The following is a 15,109-nucleotide window of genomic DNA, read 5'->3' on the forward strand; positions in this document are numbered from 1 at the left end:
ATACCCCTCCACAAAGACCAAAGAAATTTACTCAGCTGTTTATGGTTCAAAAATGTCTAAGAACCTGGATAGTTCTTATGAGGCTACTGTTACAAGCAAGTATTATGTTGTTCCAAGTGACAGCGAGGCCAATAACAAAGTGATAGACCTCACAATGGATCATAACAAAATCATAGACCTTACATCGGACGATGAAGAGGCTGAGTGTGAGGTGGAAATTAAGCGGCAGTAAGCTCTCTTGGGAAAGGTAATGTATTTGCTTGTGCATCTCATCATTCTGGACCTAATATGTTAGGTGATGGTATAGGGAAGGTGGATATAAACTTTGCACAAGGGAAGATAAATATGAATGTTCACTCTTCGAAGACAATGAAACGCGAGTTGAATGGTTTACTGACCAACAAAAAGAAGCGGCTTGAAATTCCAGACGGTAACAACCCATCGTTTCAGCAATGTAGCTCCCAGTCATCTTCATCCCCTCTTAAAATTCGTAGGCAAAAGTTAACGTGAACTAAGTATATATTAGTGTTTTGAACCTCACTTTTGGCTTTCACATGGCTTTGTAATGTAACCCTATCTATGTATTTTGGATGTGTGGACAGGTTTGTAATATATGTTTGTTGTTTTTGTATGCCTTAGTGCATAAGAAGCAACTACCCTGTAAGAGGTTCGAAACAAAACTGAAATGGTTCACCTACTGTTGCAGTTAAATCGTTATGCGTTTTTTATTAGCTAACTTTTTCCAATACACGTCAATTATTTGGTCATTATTGTTTCACTAATCCCGCTTGTTAGTTTTGTCAACCAATCGAATGATATATTTTTCAGATTTATTATTGGAACTTTTCAAGTTCGCAATCTTAATTTAGATGATAACAAAACTTGTTAATTGTGTTACTAATAAGCTACCTTAGTGTACAGCATCTAGGATCACCCACGAGCTGTTTTTATCGCAAACTGAAGGCCCAACTGATCGCACAAAATGAATCAGTCTAACTGTTACGTCAATTGAGCAGTCCAGCTGATTGTCCAGTTAATAGGCGGTTCAGCAGGAGAAACTCAGAATCCTAGCCAGCCGAAGGAGTGTTCAACTGATGAAGAAACCCAGCTGATCAGTCCAACTGAACAAGAGTGAAATCAGTTCCACTGACGAGTCAAATGATTTCACCAGCCCAACTGAAGATCAGTTCAACTGACCAGTTCGAAGCATCCGTCAGAATCTTTCAGTGGAATCCAGCTGTACGTGAAGGTACAAAGCCATTGTCCAGTCAAAGGACAGTAATGGACGTTGCATTAGAGCATTAAAGACAAAACGTTTCAGAAGGGCAGTCTAAAAGTCGATACACAAAGTCCAAGAAACGAATTCAAGATGCAACAGATACAACAAATGAGTCTCACTGTACGATCGGTTTTCCGCCTATATAAAGAGAAGATCAGTGAAGACTCAACAAAAAAAAAGAAGAAGAGTGAGCAAAAAGAAGCTTTTAAGCATTTACGAGAGAAAATAATGGGCACGCTCATTGCAAATCAGCTTTCAGAAGCAATCAGCCCAGAGGGAACTCTTCACAGTTATATCAGCTTAGATTAGAAACTTATTTCCCTCAGTGTGTGAGAACATCCTTGTTCAGTTCTCACACACAAACACTCTCAATCACTCAAATACAGTCTTGCACAAAGACGTTAAACTTGTGTATTTAGTCTTTCTCACATAGACATTAAAAAAGTGTTGACTGGAAGGTGCTGCCTTCAGTCTTGTAGAACCCGTAAATCAGTAGACGTATAAGCCATGCATAATTCTAGATTTTTAAATTTAATTGACTTCATTGCATGATTATTTTAAATGCATTTGTTTGAAGTTAATTATTTCATTATTTCAGTTCAGTAGATTGATTTTTAGCATTTCAGTATTTTCAGTGAGGCCGGACCGGAGTTGGAGTTTTGAGATAGAATTTAAGATTCGAGAAATATTTTCAGAAGTTAATTTAGCTAGCAAGTAAGTTCATTTAAGTTAGAAAGGGAGGTTTGAGGATTAAATTTAATTATTTGAGGTGATTAAGAAATGAACTCATTTAAGTTATTTAATTAAGGGGTTAGCTCACTAAATTATTTAAAGGATTAGTAAGGCTTTCAAGGATTATTAGTTGACTAGATAATCAACATTTTCCTTTATTTTATTATGCATTTTTCGGCCACCCTTAGTGCTAGAAGATTCATTTTCCAACTCATCAACTTTGACCAATTCTTTGCATGTAATTAGTAGGATAATTCTAGGATTTTTGGGAGCACAATTTAATTAATTAATGGACATATCCTAGACTAGAAAATAAGCAAGATTTCGGCCACTACCTCCTAGAAGCATCCACCAACTCATTTGATATCAATTCAAAATTTAAAATTCAAATGCATGAAGACTTGGTCTTGATATGATCCTTATATCTTGCACCATCCTCCTCACCCCTCATAACCACTGCATCACACTCCCTCCCCACCGAAATCAGACCCATTTTCAGTAGAAAAAACGTGAATAACAGCTAGGGAGAAAGGGAGAAAAATCGAGAACTAGAAAGAACAAGAGAAGCGCTCCACCTCCTCCGGGCCGTGTCGTCGTTGTTTCGTTCGTTTTCTTTCAAAACGAAACCAGGCATGTCTAGATTTCTTTCAAACCTCAATCAAGTCATATTATCATTTATTTTTCAGTACATGATCATGTTTATTCAAGCAAAAACCGAGATACATGTCAAAACATTTTGGAACAACACATGCAGAATTTTCGAATTCCTTGGCAAGCTTCACGATTTCTCTTGGTTTGTGAGTTTCAGGTATTGGATCGACTCCAGGCTCCCAAGGCGGCTTGTATACATGTATTAGGATGCATTAGGACCATGTTGGTCCATTCAAACAAGCCCCATGCTTGCTGGAAATTCAGAATGACAGCAAGTCCCCATAGGTGTAGAAAATGTTGTTCGAAAATTCAGTTTCTTGTCATGGAGGAGGGATCTGATCTTGGCTGCCCCAAGGGCCTATAGCCATGGTTGGATCACTTCCCTAGCAAGTCTAAGACGTGACGAAGTCACCCTTTTGGTGGCTTGGTCCATGGCTCATCGGTTTTTAAATAATCAACAAGAACAGCCCCTTCCCCAATTCGGCTTCTCCTTTTTACAGCTCGTATGGTTCGAATATTGTGGAATGGTGTGGATCTTGGTTGGCCTATGGCCCTTAGCCATGGTTCATACCATACCCCTAGATGTCTAGATCGTGCCATGGTCAATCAAATGGCCACTGGAACGACACTAGACAGCAAACGAAGCACAACACCACACACGCATGCAAGGTGTTCTCGGGTGAACTTTTCTGATGTTTGCTGGAATGTTGCGAATTTTGGCTGGCCTAGGGCCCTTAGCCATGGTTCAAATCATTCCTTGGGATGTTGGTAAGAGTCTCTGGTTGGTGGTTCACGCCCATAATGGCCAAGAGTCTCGAAACCAACGCGAGTCTTGTAGTTGCGCAGCTGCTGGAAATTACAGCAAGTTGCTGTGTCGTTTAGAAGGCTTGTTTGAGTTCTTGGTTGGCTTTTAGCCCATGGCCTTGGACTGGACTGTGCCTCATTTAGTTAGGAAGGTCATGTTTTTGACCGTTTGTCATTTGGATCATTTTTAGGTCGTACGAGAATTTACGGTGCAATGTGCCAAATTGACTCTCGAAAGAGCGTTTCGTGTTTTGGCCTCCATTCCACCTAGATTTCGATCATATCATTTTAGGAACATTATTTTATGATTTTTCAGCGTATTTTAATCATGACTATACGTCGGTTCAGTGTCGGTTCAAGTTGGCTCGGAGTCATGATTAAATGCGAAGTCATTAGGCGTCATAGTCGCATCTTTTGAACGTAAATTGCATAGTTGGTCAAGTTTAAGCTATTGCATATTTTTCATGGCACAGTTAGGTTGCAGCGAGCCTGGGAACGATCCAATCCAATCCAGTTGGTAAAATTACAGGAATTTTCATTACGCCAGTTAATTATTTTACGTGCATTAAATAGAAAATGATTATTTTTGAGATTTATGCGATATGGCTTGTGGTTCATTCACTATGTGGGAGTGTTATTTTATACGGTCGCCAGTGACCGATCAGTTCAGTATGGTACCACCCGGTCGCCAGTGACCGGCCAGCTCAGTTCAGTTTCAGCCTCCCCGGTAGCCAGTTACCGATCAGTTCAGCTTAGTGCAGTGGCCACAGGCGTAAAACATAATCTCAACAGAAAATTTTACCAGATATTTTAGTACAGGCTCCAAGGAGCAAATATTTTTACAGTGATTTCCAGTTCAATTATGCACGTATTATAATTGCTTAGTACAGATTATTTTCAGTATGCCTCAGGACAGGATATGTTAACTCATGCATATTTTAATTCAGATTTTTACTCGTTAGATGCGATTTATGCATTCTGAGTCTTTAGGCTCACTAGACTTGATTGTTGTAGGTACTGATGAGGCCAGGGCCGAGGGCGGGGACCAGTGAGCCAGCTTGGGTCGGCAGTAGTGGCACCCGAGGATCTCAGTGCAGCAGTTGTTATTTTATTCCGCAAACAATTTTTATCAGTCGTTGGATAATTTTTAAATTGTTATTGTTGGCAAAACTTTATTTTCTTCCGCTGCTATTATTTTAAACATTGAACTTGATTCCCCAGTGATTTTATGAATGAGGCCATTTAAGTTCTTTTAAAAAGAAAAATTTTTAATTTTCCGCAAGTTTTCAAGAAATGAGTTTTAGGCCCCTTCACAAGTCTAGTCTAGGAGTTCAGTTTAGACAGTAGTGTAAGTCCTAGCTGAGTGGGTTTTTACAAAGAGTTGTATAAATCAAAGTCTTCTAGTGGATCCTACCCGAGGCGGTAGAAGGGGTGACGTAGGAGTAGTTGAAGTCTCCGAACATCCATAAACATATCTTGTGTATTTAACTGTTTAACTATTATTTTCAAACTGTTTGGATTAGTTAGAGTATCCGTCAGTTCAGTTGTCACGATAACTGAACTTATGAATGCAAAAACTAATCTATTCTTTTTCGGTTATTCAGTTTACATAAGATAAAATGTTTTCTAATATAACAGTCTTCTTCACGAAGGATAACTTCGAGTTTCTTCCGCCTGGTTTTAAACCAAACTCGGTTTAATTCATCGGTGTTAATATTCTTAGAACACGAGCTATTGCAGCTCATTGGAGAATATTTTGTTTGAAGCATCCAAAAGATGCTCAGCAACCGTTCCTTCAATTTGTATCAGAGCGGGTTGTTCTAAGAAGAACCTTTGAAGAAAACTGTGTTTTAAAATTTTACTTTAAAATAGTTTTAAAAGCTATTTAAAAATATTTCATACTCTTTTCAAAACTATTTGAAAATATTTATATGTCGCTCTTTAGTAAAAAGTTGAGAGGATTGGCTCTGCAACTAATATTGTAGCCACTTCTTTAGACTCTTTGCTTAGGGGTTTTAATCAGCCTGCAGCGAATTGAGAATCATCTGCAAAGATGCACAGCTAAATTGCTCGTTGAACAAATTTTCAGTTGCAAGTCTACCATGTCAGCTGTTCTTCAGACGAAATTCATCCATGCTGGACGTTGGTTGATTAAATCACCAGCTGTACTCCAGTTGAGCCTAGTCAGAGTCTGCTCGACCAGTTAGTTTGCGAAGAAGTCAAGTTCAAGCAGTTTAACTCGTTTCACTAGCTAAATGAACTCACAACCGATGCAGCATTTCAAGCAGTCAAGCAACCAGTTGATGGTATATCCAGTTCTGTCGCATAAACCAACAGATATATGATGTTGTTTAATATATGCTACTGTTGTAGTAATTTTTCTTGTTCAACTGATGTATGTACTCAGATGTAAATACATGGAAATTTATTTAAATAAATATCATACTTGTTCAGCTGTGTTTCATTGCGACTGAATGGATATTGACAAATCTCTTGTCTACATCGCTTGAATGATTATAATCTCTGAATGAATGATTATATAAATATCTTTCATATACAGGTTTTATTCAGTTTCTGAGGGGGAGTTTTTCGTTTTTTCTATCAAACTAAAAGTATTGTCAATCAGTTTTAAAATTCAGTTGTTGAGAAAAATTCTTTTCTTTTCATCAACTGAAAAGTATTTTCTTAATTCTGATTCTCTTTCTTAAAAGGTTTTTAATTCAGTTTTGGAGATGGAGTTTTAGTTTGTTTTCAAAATTTCTTTAAATTCAGTTGTAAAGGCGGAGCTTTTAATGATGTTTGAATATACTAACCCTTGAACTGAATATATTTCTCTTAACTGCTCAAGTTTTTGTAATCATAAAAAAGGGGGAGATTAATTGAACTTTTCAAGTTCGCAATCTTGATTTTGATGATAACAAAACTTGTTAATTGTGTTACTAATAATCTACCTTAGTGTGCAGCATCTAGGATCACTCACGAGCTATTTTCATCGCAAACAGAAGGCCCAACTGATCGCACAAAATGAATCAGTCTAACTGTTACGTCAATTGAGCAATCTAGGTGATTGTCCAGTTGATAGGTGGTTCAGCAGGAGAACCTCAGAAGCCTGGCCAGTCGAAGGAGTGTTCAACTGATGAAGAAATCCAGCTGATCAGTCCAACTGAACAAGAGTGAAATCAGTTCCACTGACGAGTAAAATGATTTCACCAGCCCAACTGAAGATCAGTTCAACTGACCAGTTCGAAGCATCGGTCAGAATCTTTCAGTTATGGATGAAGATAAACTCTTTCATTGGAATCCAGTTGTACGTGAAGGTACAAAGCCATTGTCCAGTCAAAGGACAGTAATGGACGTTGCATTAGAGCATTAAAGACAAAACTTTTCAGAAGGGCAGTCTAAAAGTCGAGACACAAAGTCCAAGAAACGAATTCAAGATGCAACGGATACAACAAATGAGTCTCACTGTACGATCAGTTTTCCGCCTATATAAAGAGAAGATCAGTGAAGACTCAAAAAAAAAAAAAAGAAGAGTGAGCAAAAAGAAGCTTTTAAGCATTTACGAGAGAAAAGAATGGGCACGCTCATTGCACATCAGCTTTCAGAAGCAATCAGCCCAGAGGGAACTCTTCACAGTTATACCAGCTTAGATTAGAAGCTTATTTCCCTCAGTGTGTGAGAACATCCTTGTTCAGTTCTCACACACAAACATTCTCAATCACTAAAATACAGTCTTGCACAAAGACGTTAAACTTGTGTATTTAGTCTTTCTCACATAGACATTAAAGAAGTGTTGACTGGAAGGTGCTGCCTTCAGTCTAGTCTAGGAGTTCAGTTTAGACAGTAGTGTAAGTCCTAGCTGAGTGGGTTTTTACAAAGAGTTGTATAAATCAAAGTCTTCTAGTGGATCCTACCCGAGGCGGTAGAAGGGGTGACGTAGGAGTAGTTGAAGTATCCGAACATCCATAAACATATCTTGTGTATTTAACTGTTTAACTATTGTTTTCAAACTGTTTGGATTAGTTAGAGTATCCGTCAGTTCAGTTGTCACGATAACTGAACTGATGAAGGCAAAAACTAATCTATTCTTTTTCGGTTATTCAGTTTACATAAGATAAAATAATTTCTAATATAACAGTCTTCTTCACGAAGGATTACTTCGAGTTTCTTCCGCCTGGTTTTAAACCAAACTCGATTTAATTCATCGGTGTTAATATTCTTAGAACACGAGCTATTGCAGCTCATTGGAGAATATTTTGTTTGAAGCATCCGAAAGATGCTCAGCAACCGTTCCTTCAATTTGTATCAGAGCGGGTTGTTCTAAGAAGAACGTTTGAAGAAAACTGTGTTTTAAAATTTTACTTTAAAATAGTTTTAAAAGCTATTTAAAATATTTCATACTCTTTTCAAAACTATTTGAAAATATTTATATGTCGCTCTTTAGTAAAGAGTTGAGAGGATTGGCTCTGCAACTAATATTGTAGCCACTTCTTTAGAATCTTTGCTTAGGGGTTTTAATCAGCCTGCAGGGAACTGAGAATCATCTGCAAAGATGCACAGCTAAATTGCTCGTTGAACAAATTTTCAGTTTCAAATCTACCATGTCAGCTGTTCTTCAGACGAAACTCATCCATGCTGGACGTTGGTTGATTAAATCACCAGTTGTACTCCAGTTGGGCCTTGTCAGAGTCTGCTCGACCAGTTAGTCTGCGAAGAAGTCAAGTTCAAGCAGTTTAACTCGTTTCACTAGCTAAATGAACTCACAACCGATGCAGCATTTCAAGCAGTCAAGCAACCAGTTGATGGTATATCCAGTTCTGTCACATAAACCAACTGATATCTAATGTTGTTTAATATATGCTACTGTTGTAGTAATTTTTCTTGTTCAACTGATGTGTGTACTCAGATGTAAATACAAGGAAATTTATTTAAATAAACATCATACTTGTTCAGCTGTGTTTCATTGCGACTGAATGGATATTGACAAATCTCTTGTCTACATCGCTTGAATGATTATAATCTCTGAATGAATGATTATATAAATATCTTTCATATACAGGTTTTATTCAGTTTCTGAGAGGGATTTTTTCGTTTTTTCTATCAAACTAAAAGTATTGTCAATCACTTTTAAAATTCAGTTGTTGAGAACAATTTTTTTTCTTTTCATCAACTGAAAAGTATTTTCTTAATTCTGATTCTCTTTCTTCAAAGGTTTTTAATTCAGTTTTAGAGATGGAGTTTTAGTTTGTTTTCAAAATTTCTTTAAATTCAGTTGTAAAGGCGGAACTTTTAATGATGTTTGAATATACTAACCCTTGAACTGAATATATTTCTCTTAACTGCTCAAGTGTTTGTAATCATCAAAAAGGAGGAGATTGTTGGAACTTTTTAAGTTCGCAATCTTGATTTTGATGATAAGAAAACTTGTTAATTGTGTTACTAATAATCTACCTTAGTTAGCAGCATCTAGGATCACTCACGAGCTGTTTTCATCGCAAACTGAAGACCGAACTGATCGCACAAAATGAATCAGTCTAACTGTTACGTCAATTGAGCAATATAGCTGATTGTCCAGTTGATAGGTGGTTCAGCAGGAGAACCTCAGAAGCCTGGCCAGCCGAAGGAGTGTTCAACTGATGAAGAAACCCAGCTGATCAGTCCAACTGAACAAGAGCGAAATCAGTTCAACTGACGAGTCAAATGATTTTACTAGCCCAACTGAAGATCAGTTCAACTGACCAGTTCGAAGCATCGGTCAGAATCTTTCAGTTATGGATGAAGACAAACTCTTTCAGTGGAATTCAGCTGTACGTGAATGTACAAAGCCATTTTCCAGTCAAAGGACAGTAATGGATGTTGCATTAGAGCATTAAAGACAAAACGTTTCAGAAGGGCAGTCTAAAAGTCGAGACACAAAGTCCAAGAAACGAATTCAAGATGCAACGGATACAACAAATGAGTCTCACTGTACGATCAGTTTTTTCGCCTATATAAAGAGAAGATCAGTGGAGACTTAACAAAAAAAAAAGATTTAGCAAAAAGAAGCTTTTAAGCATTTATGATACGCTCATTGCACATCAGCTTTCAGAAGCAATCAGCCCAGAGGGAACTCTTCACAGTTATATCAGCCTAGATTAGAAGCTTATTTCCCTCAGTGTGTGAGAACATCCTTGTTCAGTTCTCACACACAAACACTCTCAATCACTCAAATACAGTCTTGCACAAAGACGTTAAACTTGTGTATTTAGTCTTTCACATAGACATTAAAGAAGTGTTGACTGGAAGGTGCTGCCTTCAGTCTAGTCTAGGAGTTCAGTTTAGACAGTAGTGTAAGTCCTAGCTGAGTGGGTTTTTACAAAGAGTTGTATAAATCAAAGTCTTCTAGTGGATCCTACCCGAGACGGTAGAAGGGGTGACGTAGGAGCAGTTGAAGTCTCCGAACATCCATAAACATATCTTGTGTATTTAACTGTTTAACTATTGTTTTCAAACTGTTTGGATTAGTTAGAGTATTAATGCAAAAACTAATCTATTCTTTTTCCGTTATTCAATTTACATAAGATAAAATGTTTTCTAATATAACGGTCTTCTTCACGAAGGATTACTTCGAGTTTCCTCCGCCTGGTTTTAAACCAAACTCGATTTAATTCATCAGTGTTAATATTCTTAGAACACGAGCTATTGCAGCTCATTGGAGAATATTTTGTTTGAAGTATCCGAAAGATGCTTAGCAACAGTTCCTTCATTTATTAATATAAAAAACTAGGGACCTACAATCATCAAACTTGTCTACTGTAGTATATTTTCTGTGCACTCGATTGACCCGACTCTGTCACATAGCTATTGAAACTTTTGTTCTTGAATAAACCTATGGTGGAAGCATTGCTATTGTGCCTTGATTCCTTCATTTCGTTCTTGCTTTCTTTGTGTGAAGCTCTGTCTTTACAGCTCTCAAGATTTGCTTTGCACATGTCATCATGGTGATATGAAACACCGAGAAAGGATTAAAATCCAAGTATATGAAACAAATCATGGGTATTTGTTCTTGAATGATCCTCCATTCATCAAATATTGCAGAAAAAATACAGAGAGATGAAGATGAAAATAAATAGTATGGAATATAATAAAATCCTATATATATTTTTAACACACAATTTAACTTATTATAATTTCGTACTTTAAATAATTATTGCTAATTCTTGTCAAAAATTATGCAATTAGAATCCAAGTTGACTCGATTCATTCCTCAAAGTATTGGCCTCATGAAGTCATTCGATTCTCTTGATCCATCTTTCCGGTGGCATTCCTAAAAGCATCTACGAATTGAGCTTCCCCGGAATTTTGAACTTGTTATGCAACTACTTTTACACTCAATAAATCTTGCCTGAGGAAGATGAAATCAATCATCGAGATTCAAAATTACAAATCTAAAAATGCACAGATAAAACCAAATGATAAGACCTACAAACCACGAATCCAAGGAACAAGCAAATCAAAAAATACAAAGCTAAAAATGCACAAATAAAACCAAGCATATATTTATAAATAAATATGAAAACAATATATATATATATATATATATATAGTTAAATGAAGACACAAGAAAACAACAAATTGCAAACAAAATACTTACATTTAAGAGTGGCACAAAAATACAATATTGTGTATTTCCAAAACTACATGGTTTGTTCAAAATAATACATTCACAATCACAATATTGTGCAGTTTCAAAACATTACTGCCTGCAAACCTTACCAAAATACCATGTCATACTAAGCCGCGACAAACTTTGAGAATATCATTGCATTGTGGAAGAGTAGTTAGCAAAAGGCTGTCATGAGCAATTACAAATCAGACAGTGTTGAGAAGCCAACGCACGAAAGAAATTCTGGCCTCATCTGGAAGACTGAAGAATAGCTCTAAGTAGTTTGGTTTGTCAACTAGAATTGCTGCAGCTACAACTCTTTCGTTCATTGCGAGTTCGGGAATCCTCCCCAAGGCATCAAACACGTCCTTATTTCCATTTGACTTCCCATCATCTCGGCCACCTCGTTGTCCCAACTCTGATATTTTTTCAACCAATTTCTCTGTGAAATTATTAATGGCATCAACAAACTGATCTTCTCTTTGTGATTGGCGCTTGCGTTTCTTGCCGCTAACCTTTTTGCTACCAAAATCATTGACCGATGGATGGTTCATTGCAGAAATAGATTCTGCAGCTTCTTCAATCCCATGTAACATATTTTCCATGATAGTATCCATTTGAGGTGGGTCAATTTCCAGTGGTGGGTTGGTACTCATGTTCAAAACAGCTTGTACAACAGTTGTAAACCCCACAGATCGCTCTCCAGTGGCACGATCATTACCAAAAATCTCACACCAGTCATTAAAATACGGCCATGACTTGTATCACATCGTATGACATTGTTATCACTCTGTATCAAAAAGAAAAACAAAATGTTACTGATCAAATAACTATATTTCATATATGAAATAACGAGGCATAAAATATCATTTGTAAACTTAAATAAACTTGTATCTTCAATTGCATAATGTAAGAAACAATTTGCATATAAGAGTTTGTAAGACTAGTGTTATTTGATTGGAAATAAACACATAATATTCACATTTACATATATACAATAACCTTGACAAAGATGTCCCATGCTTCGTCAGTCGCATCAATCGTTTTTTCTGTTTCATTCTACCCAACTCCACTTCGGCTAAACATAGTCACTAGAGTACCATAAGTCTTTTTCCACACATGGATTTTAGAATTTATGTGGGGGTTGCCTCGTAAATCAGTGTTGGGAAACACTTTTCTCATAGCTTCCTCAAGAAAAACCAAGTGCCCAGCCCGAAAACCATTTTCACTTTTAAATCCTCTTTTCATTGCATCTTTCAAAGATTGAATAAAGACTTCCTCTTCACGGCTATTCCACACACACCTACTTTTGTCTGATTTCTTTACTTTTCCAGGTCCAATGTTGCTAGATTCTCCAAACTCCATGACTTTGTACAATATTAGTCAATGCCCTGAAATGAGAACAGAAATGTTGGTCATATTTTTGTTTGAAAAAAATTATACTAACTTATGCATTATGATATTCAGTATAACAAAAATAACATAAAAAATTGAATAATGTCAAATAAAATGACATTATGTCTTGTACAACAAAAAGCAAACCACAAAGTATCTCACAACCATTTATCAAATAATTTCAAATAAACTGACATTATGTCTTGTACAACAAAAAGAAAACCACAAAGTATCTCACAACCATTCATCAAATTCTTCACAGAAGAAAACAAACAACATGTTCATAATTATGACATTCGTTAATTGTGATACATCGACATGGCCAAGTTATCTCTCCACATATCCCAAGCTACAAAAGACTCTATGTTTTCAATGAACTCATCTTTATTTCTTCATTAGAAGCTCCCGATGCATCTTCAAATTCTTCGAGTGGATCTTCGGGCATTTCAGATCGAATAAAATTATGTAGGAGCATGCAGGCCAAGATCATATGGTTTTGAACCTGAAGAGGCTAAAACGTGGGACTCCGAAGAACATCCCATCGTTTTTTCATTAAACCAAAAGCCCTCTCAATAACATTCCGTGCATGACAATGCTTGGACTTGAAATATTCCTTATAATTTTTTGGTCCACTATTAGAATTCACCCAATCATTAATATGATAACGGGTTCTTCTATATGGGGTTAAGAATCCTTCTACATTTCCGTATCCATTGTCACATAGATAGTAGCAACCTGTCATCATTGTAAACAATGAGATTGGGCTCACTGTTATTCAAAATAAAATAATTAAATTTGAAGTTATTGACATATTATAATTTTTTAATTTTTATTTGTATCATAATATTATTGATGTATTGATGGTACAAGCAACGATCAAATTTTGAATATTACCTCTCGGAATCTTCAACCCATCTTGTCGATCATAGAATCTCGGGGAACTCTCGCATCTGCTGCTGAACCTTCCCATCCAGTTAATGCATACACAAACTTCATATCACGATCACAAACACCCAAAACATTAACTGCTATCGTCCCTTTCCTTGTTCTATATTTTGGCTTATCCATGATTGGTACATGAACATTGATATATGTACCATCCAAAGCGCCTAGACAACCCTGCTGACAATGCAAATAAAATTACTCCAAGGTATATCGATATAAAACATATATAGAATGTCTTTAAATAATAGCATACATACCTTGAACCATTTCCATGGTTCTTGCGAGCAAGTCTCATCCACAGGAACCGGCTTCGCAAGAAGTATTGTGTGTAGAATAAGATTGCTTTAAGTACTTCATGGAAGTGAGTGCTAACAGTGTGGCCACTTCGTAAATAGTCGTGTCCAATTATCCTATTCTTTTTATGATGCGCTAATATTGACAAGAACATCGTAACCTTCTCCTCGACTCTGACATATCGAGAATCTAAAACCCCACTGACATGCCTTACCAAGTAACATAGCCTTCCGAATGCGTTTCGACACATCCTTACATTGACAACACACTGCACATCACTGGCTTCAATAATCCTATACAAGTGGTTTACTTGAATACATATTCTTTCTGCCACGTTGTATGAAATATCTGTTCGGACACACCTACGCTTACGTGGTGCTATGAGCTTCTGGTAATACCGTGTTACAAGACTCAAGAACACAAATGAGCACATCACCAGTTTGATATAAAACTAAAGCATCTTGGATATAATAATCTTCTCCATCCATGGCAGAAGAAACATAAAGGTTTCTGCCATATGATTAGTAAATGGAATACAAATTCAATGAACTTGGGTACAACGCATAAACACTTAGGCCATTTATTTCCTTTATTGTAGAAACTTATAATAATCCATTTACACTTTGTTTCTGGAAAATTATATATCAATTCGCACTGGTATACATGTATATTGTTGTTTGCGACTATATGATTTGAACATAATGTACAAGCATTTAATCTTTAACCATTCAACAAACAAAATTTATCCACTTCCTTAAATTAATTTAAACTTACTGCGATAACAAAATATATTCTAAGCACGAGAAGGATTTGTAATAAAAGGACGAAGTAGAGGATAGTATCGTGTGTATTTACGTCTTATTCACAATCATTTCTTTTTAAATGCTACCCCTTATAAAAAAATATTGCTACAAGAGCAAATTAGTATTCAATAGTAGGAGATAAAACCAGAAGGTGGAAACAATCTTGAAACAAACACCATGCCATTAAAATATACAATATTATAAAATAAATTTAGATACACAATGTCGATAACTAAACTTTGAAACAAAAAAAAAACAAGTAAATCAAAGCACAGAAAAATAGTTCTTATGTTTGCCCAACACGGTGTATCGACACATCAGAGAAAACACAAATAAAAATTTTGAGCATTTATTCGAAAAAGAGGTTATTTCCAGCAAATGTTTCGAAAAAAAATGGACAAAATAATTATTCCTCATCTTCAGAAAATTAATTGTTGGTCGATGTTCATAACAACATACTTCAAAACAAATAATGGTTAAAATTCTTGAACAAACTAAGCATTGTCATGAAGATCGACACACTTACCTTGGTCGATGCTTGCTACACCTTCTGAAATTTAT

Source organism: Primulina tabacum, chromosome 15 (assembly GCF_025594145.1).
Source record: "Primulina tabacum isolate GXHZ01 chromosome 15, ASM2559414v2, whole genome shotgun sequence".
Lineage (NCBI taxonomy): Eukaryota > Viridiplantae > Streptophyta > Magnoliopsida > Lamiales > Gesneriaceae > Primulina > Primulina tabacum.